At 37.7% G+C, this 14,025-nt stretch overlaps 1 long non-coding RNA gene across 1 annotated transcript; it reads left to right on the forward strand.

Annotated features, from left to right (window-relative positions):
* Nucleotides 1–8,568: 8,568 nt before the first annotated feature.
* LOC135719464 (uncharacterized) lies at nucleotides 8,569–11,098 on the forward strand. The gene is made up of 3 exons (XR_012335011.1): nucleotides 8,569–9,365; nucleotides 10,030–10,097; nucleotides 11,003–11,098. It is a non-coding gene; the product is annotated as an uncharacterized lncRNA (long non-coding RNA).
* Nucleotides 11,099–14,025: the final 2,927 nt, after the last annotated feature.

Below are 14,025 nucleotides of genomic sequence, written 5' to 3' on the forward strand. Positions count from 1 at the left end.
CCTGTCGAGGCAAATCTGCTGACCTGCCATTTGCAGTGGGCCAATGCTTCATTTGATGCAATCATGTACTGTACGAGGACAGGTAAGGAAGAAAATATTCAAATATGTTCAATTCAAATCAATTTTAGACATTCTGGAATTTATTTAGGATTTCATTTACATTATAATTTCATTGTTAAAATCCCAATTTGACACTACAAAACAGAACAAGAGATCTCTGTCAAAACCGAACCTGCAGGCGTCAGCACAAAAGTTCAAGCTTGCCTCCAGAAATGAAGTTGTATTTAAAGTGATGTCTCTACAAATGGTTAGGTTCGCTGACAAAGGCCTTTAACTTTATTTTCTATAATGAAGAGAAGAATATTTTCTAAGTAAATGTAAAATATATAGCAACTACTGTATATAAATATTATATATATAGTTTTTATGTGTTTGTATCCTAGTAATCTGTTGTAGGCACTGTTGAGTAGCAGTCCTGTTATTGCTCTTACAGTTAACAATTGCTCTTGTTTTTTTTAGTTATCAGCAGAGGATGGCAAGCGAAACGTCATGCGTCACCGTCAACTTAACAACATCAGTTAAACCAATCATCCTTTCGTTTCCCTACCGCAAACTCAGCCAGGCACGGCCGTCTCATAAGGGCAACGGCGAAGATCTCCGCCCACAAGACAAAGACCTGCACGCGACGGAACTGCTTTCTAAAGACACAATAATCATGGGATGTGATTGCCTGTCCCTCAACCTCAATAATTGATGACTCCAATATTTACCCCATTACCTGCGTGTTGTAAACATTCATTACGGTAGCTTGTCTGAGAGAGGTGTGTGGCAGTAAGCACCAGGGAGTCTGGCCTGAGGGGAACTCCTGTCAGTTTGACTAATGACAGAAATGAAAAATATCTCCTAATTACTTTAGAAAAAGGTACTGTACTGCGTTTCTTATCTGCGCAATATGCATTTTAAACTTTGTGCCGGTTTATTACATTTAGCTCTTTCGGCTTTAAAGACGGAGCAAGTTCTCAAATTTCAAATCAGATTTCAAACCTCTGCACACAGGGCTGTCTAATCCAATTGGCGACGTTATTGTATTTCTATTGACATTAGGGTTGTTGTTGTTTTTGGTATCGTGTAAATATCAGTCGAAGAGCAGAAAGTGCATGATTTTGGATATTCATTTTAAATTAGGTAAAAAATGTTGATGATTGATATAAATATCTCATTAATCCATTTAAGCCCGAGGGCAGCTAGTGTCGCCTGAATCTCTGCCAGTATTTTTTCCAGCTGTGAATATTTTTGGGGTGATTACACATTGTGAGCAAGTAGATGACTGTACTGTACTTATTTTAGTTTTGACATGTTGCTGGATAATGTGTGACTGCATTTATGCTTCATTTTCTAGATGTTTACTGGTAAGTTTAGTGTATGGTGCATAGGTGTCTGTAGTAATTTCTATACAGAAATATAATTCCCACAAGTTGCTAGGTTTGTCATATGTGCAAGAAAAAATAAATGGCTAAAGAACGGCATAAAATGTTCATGTAAAAGGATTGTGAAAATAATGCAATACAAGCCATCTCTGGACATTAATGTGTTAATTAGATTTTATTTCACAAGGGGGTTGAAGGCGAAATCACATTACAACTTCACTTCTGTTTCATCAGCCCTATTGAGTCAATCAGGTCAAAGTAACAAAAGGGTCTCTGTGTTACCGCGGACCCCCCATTTTACAAAACAGACCAAAAGTTACCGCATTTCTGCCATTCTCGAGCTTCACAACTATTCCACATGATTAGTGCAATCAGACCCCCGATGTCTCCTGCTCATTGAGTTTGCGGCTAGAAATATTATGGGATATTTGTGTTTTATAGAAGGAGACCGTTTATCACGGTCATTTTTCATGCTGTCAAGTTAATTACCAGAGAGCGGAATACGATTACACACACACACACCGTCTCGCACACAATCACACAAATACACCTAATCCCACCCCCACGGACACCCAAACTAAATTGTTAGCCTGAAGCGGTAAACTTGCCTCTGTCACTTTTAGAAGCAACTGAATATCTGTCCATCCTGCTTGGAATAACTATCCCAATCGCAAGGTCAGAGCAGTTTTAATGTATTTATTTCATTTCTCAGGGGTTCTTTGAAAGGCGGAAATGAATCATGGCTCTGGATGTTGATTTATCCGTTCTAAGGTTACATCACTTCACTGTCTGCTGGCGGATCAGACCGGAGCTTTGTCTCGGTTAATGGCTGCAGAAAACAACTTTTAACCGTTTAGATGAAATTAATATAGAGTGGTGATCGGATGCTGTCACTCTTAACTACGACTGGCTGCTTTTGGCTGCATTGTTATACAGTCGCTGAGGTCTTCTGAATAGGTGTTAGCACAGTTGCTGTGGTAGTGCCTGGTCGCCAGGGCCTTGCTAGGTGGTCGCTAGGGTATTTTAACATGATCGAATGGCAGTTTGTAACTATTTTAAGAGGTGGCGTATTCGTATACGTATCTAATTCTTCCTTTTTAACATTCTGCTTTCACTCCGCTGGGTTTAGAGGTGGGGCCTCCATTGTTGAATTTTTCTAATAACCGTACATTTGTTTACGATTTGAATTTTTCATATTAAAATGCATCAGCCACTAAAATATCTCCATTCATTCCACTCGATGACCACAAAGCACAGGCCGTACATCAGGGTTCAGGGTCCAAATCTGGCCTGCTTTCTCATTTTTTGTGGCCCGAGTGATCTTACAATATTATTTTGTTTTGTGGCCAAAATCATTTCATTATTATTATTATTATTATACTTTTTGCAGAGTTTTTCCTGAATTAAATTTTTTTGGTGGCCACCCAAACTATTTTTTGGCCCGCCAAAATTTTCTTTTGATAATTTAACATGGTTAATGATTGATGTTCATTAACCACCACCAAAAACCTATTTTGACCCAGGAAAGACAAGGTTTTGGTATCTGAAAATGCATCTGATTTTATTACCTGTGCAAAGAAGGATCACAGAGAAATCAGAGCATTTGCTCACTGATGTTGGTTACACAAGAAAGTAATGAATTAGTTACTTATTAATTTCTACATTCTATTTAGTAAATTATACAAAGATAGACAAGAAACGGCTCAAATAAATCATAGAAAAGTACATTAATTATTCTGGTCACACTTTTTAAGGTCCAATTCTCACTTTTCATTAACTATTAACTAACTTTTGCCTCAACAAAGTCCTAATTACTGCTTATTAATAATTAGTAAAGTAATTGTTAAGTTTAAATATTGGTAGAATTAAGGATGTTGAATAAGGTTTTAAAGAATCAGGCATTAATACAGTATGTGCTTTTTAAGTATTAATAAACAGCCAATATCCCAGTAATATTAATGCTATTGAACAACCAGATAATAGTTACAACTGTAAACTACACAAGAGTGTAGTATTTAAAGAGTTTAAAGTGAGAAGAATACATAAAAAACATTTAATCTTAGAATTAAAATTTTGATGTTAAATCCACTATTGTATAATCATACTACAGTGGGTACACAGTATTTAGTTCATTTACAATCGAAGTAACTATAATATAACTAGTTACACCCAACACTGATGTTTACATACAACAACGATTGTTTTTATAATCTGTACAATAGTTGTACGCTTAAATGCACTTTGTCATTATTTGTCCTGGGCTACTACTTTCAAAGCTAGATATTAATGAGTTATTACCAAAACTAGTGATTGCAGAGGTAATTATGCAATGTAATAAAAGAGCATGGAGTGTTTAGTTCCAAAACGCAATAAATCCATTTTGACTTCTTTCTGTAAAAACATTTTTTCTATACCAAGAATTAAGAACTAAGAACACTGTCATTGCTGTTGTCATCCTTCGAGCGTCGTTCCTGAACAACTTTTTTGACAGCGATCAGCTGTAAAATGTTTTGGTCCTGCTCGATTTTCGTTGACTTTGAGTAAAATAATGGAAAGTTTTTCATAAGATCTCCTGGGGTCAGTGTGTTAGCATGACAGAAGCTTGATGCTGTCTTGTGAGAACAAGCATTTTTCCGTCGACTGAGTGCCCGAGTGGCTTGCGTTTCTTCTCCACCACAGAAAACCACCACAGGTTTATCAATACCATCAAAAGTAGTATTTTGTTTTTGTTTGTTTAAAGATCACAAAATACCAAGTAGATGAGGAAAACTAGGATTATGTGTATTCAATGCGCTGCCATTATTGTTTACAATGTGTGGAATGGTGCGCTGTGTTGAGCGGATTTATTGCATTCTGCAGAAAAGGATGACTGACGTTTATCACGTTTTTTGTAAAAAAGAATAACACGGCGGATTTTGTGTAAAATTAAGAATTTACTTTTTAATACTGACCTTATACAATTCTGATTTTGGTGGTAACTTTTTTTTAAAATGGTGTTTATCGCATTTTGAAACCAACCTCTTCATATAGTCTTACAAATACACCCGAGCAACGGTAATGCTGATGTGGCCCAGGATGAAATTCAGTTTGACACCCCTGCCTTAAGTATTCGGGATAATTTGGTTCCTATGCTGTGTTTGTTTTTAGAGTGTATGGTTAGGGTTTGTCCTTTAAATCATATTTTGTTTTATTGGAAATCAAAAATGTATCACTTGGAAGGACATACCTTCTTCAGAAATAACCGCTCAATTTAGCGTGGGACAACTTAGGTGGCTAAGTGTGCAGGAATTTTGAGTCAGTTGGAAGGGAATAAAAATTAAATGGAGTGTAAAATAAATGTCAGTGATCAGAATTCAAATTTTTTAACTGGTCTATGTAGTGATTTCGCATTTACAAGAGTTCAAACAGGAAGTGTTTGTCACCATAAAACAGCAACAACAAAGATACTGCCATGTGAAAAGAACACATGGGCGAGTTTCAGATCATGTGATGTTGCTGATAGAGATGAAGCTTCAAAACAGCTCAGTGCATAGAGACAATCCATCTCTTTAGAGAGGATACAGAGTGTGTATGTTGGTCAGAAGGGGTTCATCAATGTGTGCCTGTCTGGTGTACACGTATGTTTTTAGACTCTGATATGGTAGAAGCAGGTTAAGACTTAACTAAAACTCTCCATTCATCCACAGAGACTCGGATGAGATAGTTTTGGCAGCTTTGGTGTTTTTTCTTGGCTGTTGGTATGGAGCAGGAATATAAAAGGATGACTCTCATTTCTCCTAATTAAAAATGTACTTTGCACCTGCACTGAATTGAAACTTCTTCAGAATGATGAAGGATTGTGTTGGGTTTTCTCTCAAATGCTTAGAACCGGAAATTGAAATTGAGGAGCTCAGATGCAAAAGCCGCAAAATGCCACCCTTGTCGAAAATTAGATCATGATATTGACAGAATGCTCTCGGCACGTATTATATGTTCAGCAAATACCTTCCCTTCACATCTGTTTAATCCTGTCCTCAGGCCACTCAGAAATATTTCAATGCACAATCCATTAAGTGCTGCATTTCCATGTGCACTGAAGAGGAATTGAATGAACGATGGCATGCAAAACGACTGTGGATTACATTCAAACTTGTGTCCCTTGTGATTACTTGAACCTTAATGCAATCTGAATGTGCTAGTGACATGGATCACACCACCCCCTGATGATTCCGTTTCTTTATTTTTACATTCTGAATTTCATTGTTTGCAGTGTTTCTAGTTCTATCTTTAGTGATTTTGCAACTGGCTCGTCTAAGTGGAAGATTTTGCCAAAGAAGCTTGCATGCTCTTAGAGGGTTTTGCAGTGAAAAGACTGTGAAATGACTAAAGTCACATCTGTGAAAGGAGGGCATTTCATTATTGACTAATAACGTCTCAGTTACTTGCGTAACCCTCTTTCCCAGAAGAAGGGGACAGAGACTTCAGGTTGGGGACCAACGAATTGGGAATCTCGCCATAGAGACCAATCTACTTTGAGTGTAACAAAAAAGAGCCAGTGCACATTGGCATGCAGCATTTTCATCTGACTGCCACGCCTCCCAGCGTGGGTATAAATAAGCAGCAGGTGCAGTGCATCATCATAAGGCTTTCACTGAGGAGCCTAGCCAGTGACCAGGCTGCTCAGCAGTGGTACAGCTACCATGTCTTCAAGAAACGAGGGTTACGCAAGTAACCGAGACATTGTCTTTCACTCCAACTTCATGTTGGGGACCGACAAATTGGAAATCCCTATCAAAATGCCACATGTGCACTGCACTGGTCACTGTTGTTCCTTCACAACTCATACATTGACACTTATATAACAATGGGAAGCATACCCTTTCCAACAAAATAGAAAACGCTGCGGAAGCCATATCCTCGTTAGCGTGTTTGGGGTGGCTTTAACAGACTGCACTATTGAATGTTAATGTGGGCATTGGATGAGCTTGACAGAGTTTGCCCAATAGGGAACTTCTGGGGTAAATATGCTGACACATGAGTTGGGGCTCTCTGTGCTTCTACCCGTTTAAGGTAAGAACACAGGAGGAATCTAACTCGCCACGCAGGCTGTAGAATCTAGCAAACATTTTGGGTGTAGCCCAGCCTGCGGCTCTACAAATATCTGTCAATGAGGCGCTGCATGACAGCCCCCAGGAGGATGCAATAGTCCTGGTAGAGTGAACTTGCAACGTGAGGCACACCCTGATCCTGGTAAGCCAAGGCGATAGCGTCCAGTGGGACATCCTCTGCTTTGAGATCTGCTTGCCGTCAAAGAGCTGTTATGAGGTTCTGAAGCTTTGAGTTTTGTCTATGTGATGGGACAAAGCAAAGCTAAGCTGGGTCTTCCTCCTCCGGGGGTAGTGCTTGCAGGTTCACCACCTGATCCCTAAAGCGAGTGGTTGGAATATTGGGCACATGGCCAGGCAGAGGTCTCAAAATGACATGAAAGTCAGCAAGCCTGAACTCCAGGCATGAATCTTTGACCGAGAAAGCTTGCAGGTCCCCTACCCTTTTGACCGAAGCCAATGCAGCCAGGAACAAAGTTTTTAGAGATAGAATCTTTAGCTTGACTGATTGCAAAAGCTCAAATGGTGAACCTTGGAGTGCTTTCAGCACTAACGACACAATCCAAGAGGGTATGGAGGGAGGCCATAATGGATTTAGCCTCCTTGCCCCCCTAAGGTACCTGTTGACCAGGTCATGCAAACTGACCGACTTACCTCCTATGGGGTCATGGTGGGCGGAAATTGCAGCAGTATAGACTTAAAGAGTGGAGGGAGACAGCCTTCATTCCAACCCATGCTGCAGAAAGGAGAGCACAGTGCCGATAAAGCATTTCCAGGGGTCTTCTCTAATAAAAGAACACCACTTAACAAACAGGTTCCACCTCAGCGGACACACAGGTGGAATGCATTGGCTCTTTTTAGTTACACTAGAAACAGATTGGCCTCTCTGGCGAGATTCCCATTTTGACAATGGAGTGACTGACTGAAAGGGAATCTTTTTATTGCCATTAAAGTGAAATTATTGAACCTAAACATAGATCCTGATAAAACAAATGCTCATTTAAAAGAAAACATGTCTGACACACTAAGAGGGTTTTGCACCTGATTGTCTTGATCCTGCCCGTCTGTTATAGTTATTCATAGTTGTTCGTAGTGATGTGGCATGTTTTGTGTGGCAGCACATGGCCTTTTGTTTGGGTAGTGTGCTGCCGTGTCTTGTCTCTGCCCCCACCCCCTTGTCTCCTCGTTAATTATTCATCATTGGTTAACTCCCCTCACCTGACCTTCCCTCGTTATCTTGTTTAGTTTTCGCTATTTAAGGCCCCAGTGTGTTCTGTCCTGTGCTGAATCATTTTGTATGTCCGGAACCGTTGTTGTGTGCTTCATGTCACAACTCTGTCTGTAAATCAAATAATCGAGTGAGTCAAGTACTCTAGTCACCGTGTATTGTTCTGTTAAACGTCTTGCCATTGTAACCCGTTTTTGTAGGTCTTTTGCCCCCTCGTGGGCTTTTTATTTTGATTAAACCCTTTTTTGAGTTCTCCAATTCCCTTGCACATGCACTGTAAAAAATTACCGTTAATTTACGGCCTAATTTTACGGTAGTGAACTGTTTTATAAATTTACAGTTTCTTGCCGTAAATGGTTGCATGAGTGGTGAGCGTGGGGGAGGAACTGCACTGAAATTACTGAGTGGTATGTGTTGGCCACTTATTAATATGCATTTTCTGTCTGGACTTGTATTATAAAGACTGAATAATTTTGAAACGTCATCAGTAGATGGCCAAGTACTGTTCCAATTCAAAGTTAACTTCTAGCAAAGAACAGTTAAAATCCTATATGTGCTCCAGTACAGTAAACGTTTGTTTTGGACTGCATAACTCCTTTAATATAACCATAAATAATGTCATAAAAGGTCTGTTCATTCAATAAACCGGGCAAAATCTGTATGAACGTATACGTAGAAATAATATTGAGGACAGACTGCACGATAATGAAACCTTTAGTTTGATTAAAAGTCGATTAATATTTCTGTTTATATTTTTTATTAAATAAATATTCTATGTTGGCTCTAAACAGGCAACTTTCTTTCTTGGAAGCAACACTGGAAGAAGCACTTTACTTTCATCTTTTATATCTTTATTTACTTTTATTATGTTATTATTGGCGGAGGCGCGTAAGGCGCGTGTCCGTATACCGAATGCTTTGATCACGTGATTATTCAAACCAGGAGACGCGCAATCTGGATTAACCGCTGTTCTCCTCAGACGAGTGTTTCGGTGGTATTATGAGGTAAGTTTCTTTACATTCGTGGTTACTTTACTGAAATTAGTTCACAGTGATGTTTATTCAGTTGTCAGTATATTTCGATATGTCTAATATAATAAACCTTGATGTTGACCGTTGGTTCGTGTCGTTCGAGCGCTGAGTGGGGTGAGCTGAGCTCGGCGCAGCTGTGAGCTAATGGAGATCTTTTATTTGTCTTTATATCTTCTATAAAAATGTGTTATGCTTGTTCTTAAAAGTATTTAACATAGTTAAGTTAATTATAACGCAAGTTTTCTCCAAGTATTGCAATGTGGGCTTAGTTCAGCTCCCGCCTAGATTGACTGAGCTCGTGAGCTTACGTTAGTGGAGATCTTTTAACTTATTTGTTTTTTTATATATCTTTTATAAAAATGTGTTGTGCTTGTTGTTAAATGTATTTGACATTGTTTAGTTAATTATAACGCAGGTATTGCAATATGGGATTTGTTCAACAGGTCCCTCTTATGAAAAACAACGTTATCGTTTTACAGTAAACTTAAACGAGCTAAAGGCCATTCTGAATTAATAACTGTCGTATATTTATGGTTACTTCTTTCAGATCCCTTTCTTGGTGTGTCTTGATGTTTTATATTGGCTAAAGACAAGAGTAAGTATTGGTTTATATTTGCACAGCCACCAGAACCAAACACAAGTCAAGTGCTCAAAAGTGAAATAGCATGTTGGTCTTTATAATGCAATGGATAAATGAAATCGCAATAACTAATGAAATAGTCAGACCTCACTTTGACTTGATGTACAGTTTGAGCGAAGTCAGAACACAGCTCATTCACACAAATCAAATCACTTTCAAACTTAAAGGGATAGTGCACCCAAAAATAAACATTATGTTATCATTTACTCAGACTCATGTTGTATCATTTGATACAACATACAGAGTTTCTTTACTCCATTGAACACAAAAGAAGATAATTTGATAAATGATGAAGCGCACAGTAGATTGTACCCATTGACTTCTATAGTAGGAATAAATACTATGGAAGTCAATGGGTACAGTCTACTGTGTGCTTACCATCATTTATCAGAATATCTTTTTTGTGTTCAACAAAATAAAGAAACTCAAACAGGCTTTGAGGCTGTGTAAATGATAACAAAATGTTTATTTTTGGGTAAACTATCCCTTTAAGTTTGAAAGTAGGAGTACATTTCATGTATTCTCAGCACTCTACTAAAATGGCATTTTGAGAAGCTTGATAAATATGGACGCAGGTGTCTAACTTGATATTAACTTTAGTTTTTACCTTTCCTAACAGTATGTCTGCAAATGCTGGTTCCATGTCACATTGCTTATTCGAGACTAGATCTACAAATAACACTGCAGGTGAGTCGTCATCATCATGAGAAAACATCATGCTCACTGCGATGTTTAATAGCGGGTTGCGAGGTGCATACCACCACTAACTGTATTGGAAACCCCATATAGTGTATATGTGCCCTCATACAGTAGGTGGCAACCCGCTATTAAACATTAGATGAATAAGAAGGTAATGTGAATGCGCGTATTGCTCTGGGGATAGTGTTGTATTATGGCACTTTTCCATTGCATAGTACTCCACGGTTTAGTTTAGTTTGGGTGGGGTCATCTCACTTTGGCGTGGTTAGCTTTTCCATCGAGTTTAGTAACACTTCGGAGTGGGAGGGATTATAGGCGTCTCGTTATATTTGCGCTGCCTACTGCTGTGACATCATACAAGTGAGAGTGTCGCTGTACATTCCCATACATTTATTTATTTTTCAGTCCACCACAAAATTAAAATTGGCCACCACAAATAGATGTTTGCACATCGCGATTATCACTACCTATGTCTCACATGACAGTTTCTGTATAAACACCTGACCCGTGGCTTCAGTCGAATGCGCTGCGCTGAGCCTCATTGAAGTTGCATTTAAGCATATATAATGCTGACGTGCTCGTGTTTTCGTGTCACGTTTGGTATCAGCTCGGGTTGCTTGGAACCCCAACCGAGGTGGTACGAAAAAAGTATCGCGTACTACGCACTGCACCCAGTGGAAAAGCTCCCAAAAGTAAGCTGACCCGACCCAAACTAAACCAAACCGTGGGGTACTATGCAATGGAAAAGTGCCATTTGAGGTTAAAAAAATTATATAAATACTGTTCGGTTATTCACACAAACCAATTGTTTTATTTCTTAGTATATTAATGTGTTGTCATAAGCCACATGGTTTAATTTGGATTTGTCTGTGCATGTTTTTTTTCTATATTAGATTGTGTTACCATCAACTTGCATTATACAACTGACAGACTGAAACGGTTGGACTCAAAAATCTACATTTGTGTTCCACTGGAGAAACAAAGTCACCTACATCTTGGATGGCCTGGGTGTAAGCTGATAAACATAAAAAAATTTTTTTAAGATGAACTATAGCTTTAACTTCGAGCTAGAGTTATTTAAGTAAATGTCCAGGGATCAGGGAACATTTTCTGACTTTTAACCCCAAAAAAGTGCATTCATCCTTCACAGAGGTAATCCACACGGCTCCAATAGGTTAATAAAGGTCTTCTGGGGTAATGGTTGTGATTGTGTAAGAAATATATTTTAAACTTTATAAACTGTATTAACTAGCTTCCGGTAACGGCACCATCTTGGACTCACATGATTCACACGAGTTTTAAAGTAGTGAGCACTCGTTGACATGGGTATGTTGTGCAGTTACTCTTGAGTCCAAGATGGCATCATTACCGGAATCACTTAGGGTGTACTCACTTTTGCACTCACAAAGGAATATATTTTGAGTTATGTTTGTAAACAAACCGTTCATGAGCCCCACTCACTTCCATAGTAGGAAACAAGAATACTATGGAAGTGAATGGGGCTCATGAACGGTTTGTCTACAAACATTTCTCAAAATATATTCCTTCATGTTCATCGGAACAAAAATATTTAATCAGGTTTGTAACAACATGAGCGTGAGTAAATGATGAGAGACACACTATTACTGCCACGTGTAGTGTTAAATTTACTTTTTTATGTTTATCTTTCAGACTACCTGACCTGTTCCTGTTAAGAGCTAGTCACTCTTTGTGGAATGTTCCTGGACCATTTTTTCCCAAGTTTTTACAAAAGTTTTTTCAATGACCTCAAAATTGATGTGTAAAAATTATAATAAACTTGAATTTGTTTAAATATGTCTATAGACTGGGTTATTTTTGCACAAACCTATTTGGTAATTTTATGGTTCCTCATCTTATCTTTGCCATTCTATTATTTAATTGCAAAGCAGCAATTTAGAATACGGTAATTAAACAGTAGGATTACAGTATGCAGCTGGAAACCCTGCTGCCAGTATTTTACCGTAAATTTAAAGAACAACCGTAATTTAGAATACGGTAATGAAACCGTAGGATTACGGTACACAGCTAAAACAGGCTTACGGTATTATACTATTAATTTACAGAACAGCCATAATTTAGAATACGGTAATGAAACCGTAAAATTACGGTTCACTGCTGGAACCCCAGCTGCCAGTACTTTACCGTAAAATTACGGCGGAATTTTTTACAGTGTGGGTACTGTTCTTTGTCCAGCATGACACTGATCTCCTCTGTTGCAGTCTTAAAGAACTATGAACTTCATGCAAAGCAATTTTTAATGTTCATTTAACTGCTGCCAGTAAATAACACACATTTAAATCTACAGTAAGTTACAGGCAAACAGCTAAGCCAGTAATACTGTCATTTCTACAGACATTTTTAACACTGTACCGTCCAGGTGACAGCTTTTGTACCTATACGTCTGACAATGTGGTAATAAAATTTAACAATAAGGTTTCATTCATTAGCATTGGAAAATGCACTACCCAGTCTCACAAGGTTTCGTGATATAGTCACGTACATTTTTTATTCTTTTTTCATGATATTCTGAATTTTCGCATTTTTTCGTGATCGTATAATGAATTCCTGTTTTTGTGTGATTATCACGTGTTGGTTACTCAACTGCTTTTCCTATTTTCAAACCATTGTCGCTTTGGTTTAGGGTTAGATTTGGTGCTTGCATTAGAATGTCACTATATACATTGGTTTATACTATTTTTTCTAATTTATTTTTTTTATATGTCGCCTGACCTTAGGGTTAGAGTTGAGTTTGGGTAGTCATTTTATGTAAATCTAACTGAAGCAACAATGGTCAGAAAACAGGACAAAACTGTTGAGTAACCAATACATGATAATCACACGAAAACAGGAATTCGTTATTCGATCACGAAAAAACGCAGAAATTCGTGATAATATCACAAAAAAGAATCAAAAATTTATGTGACTATATAACGAAATTTCGTGAGACTGGGCTGTAAATGCATTAGGTAACATGAACTAACAATGGCCAATATATTTTTACAATACTTTTTAATTGTTTGCTAATTATAATTTAACATGCATTAATTATTGTATTAGTAAATGTTAAGATTATCATTACAGTAATTACATGTAACTTAGCATTGCTGTAGACATAATGTGTTGTTCATTGTAAGTTAATGGTAACAATATAACATTTTTATCTGTGTTATTAAAAGTACATAGGAATACTTAATAAGAACATTTATTAGCTTTCCTTTAATCTAGTAAAAATAGAAACATTTATTGATCTGAATTGGAATGAAATAAAATACTTGACCACAAAGCAGCATGTATAGATGAAGCATTTACAATGCAGACAGAACAGTAAGCAAATACAATAATAACAACATTAACATTCATTTATTATTGTATTTCCTGTGCGATATTATGTACAGTCCCTTAAGTAACTGCACTATCCTGTCTAGTGTATAAAATCAATATGCACTGTCAGAAAAAAAACCTTGGATAACAAACAGGACATGGCAATAACAGCCAGTATGACCCAAACACAGAGGCGTTAAACATATACACAACTTAAGGTTTATTTGATTTAAGAAGGACCTTGACATTTTATCGTACATTCAAACATGAATACCAATGATATTCCTTGGCTGCACTATATGACATCTTATCACTAACGACACCAGTCATACATAATTCAAGAGTTTCTCAGTTTGTGACAAAACTAACCTTCACTTGGGTTAATTAAGTATCTCTTTCACATTCACGTCCTAACGCTGTAGGTGACATTTCCCGAATCTAAAGAAAAGGAGAAAAATTATAGTGTTGCTCATTCACTTAGTGCTAAATGTCGCCTGAAAACGAGCTACTGTTGTTGTTTTGTCACTTCACAAAAAATGTTGTAGCTGAAAGGTCAGAAGCGCCACGCTTTAGC

The sequence above is a fragment of the Paramisgurnus dabryanus genome, chromosome 14 (genome assembly GCF_030506205.2).
Source record: "Paramisgurnus dabryanus chromosome 14, PD_genome_1.1, whole genome shotgun sequence".
NCBI lineage: Eukaryota > Metazoa > Chordata > Actinopteri > Cypriniformes > Cobitidae > Paramisgurnus > Paramisgurnus dabryanus.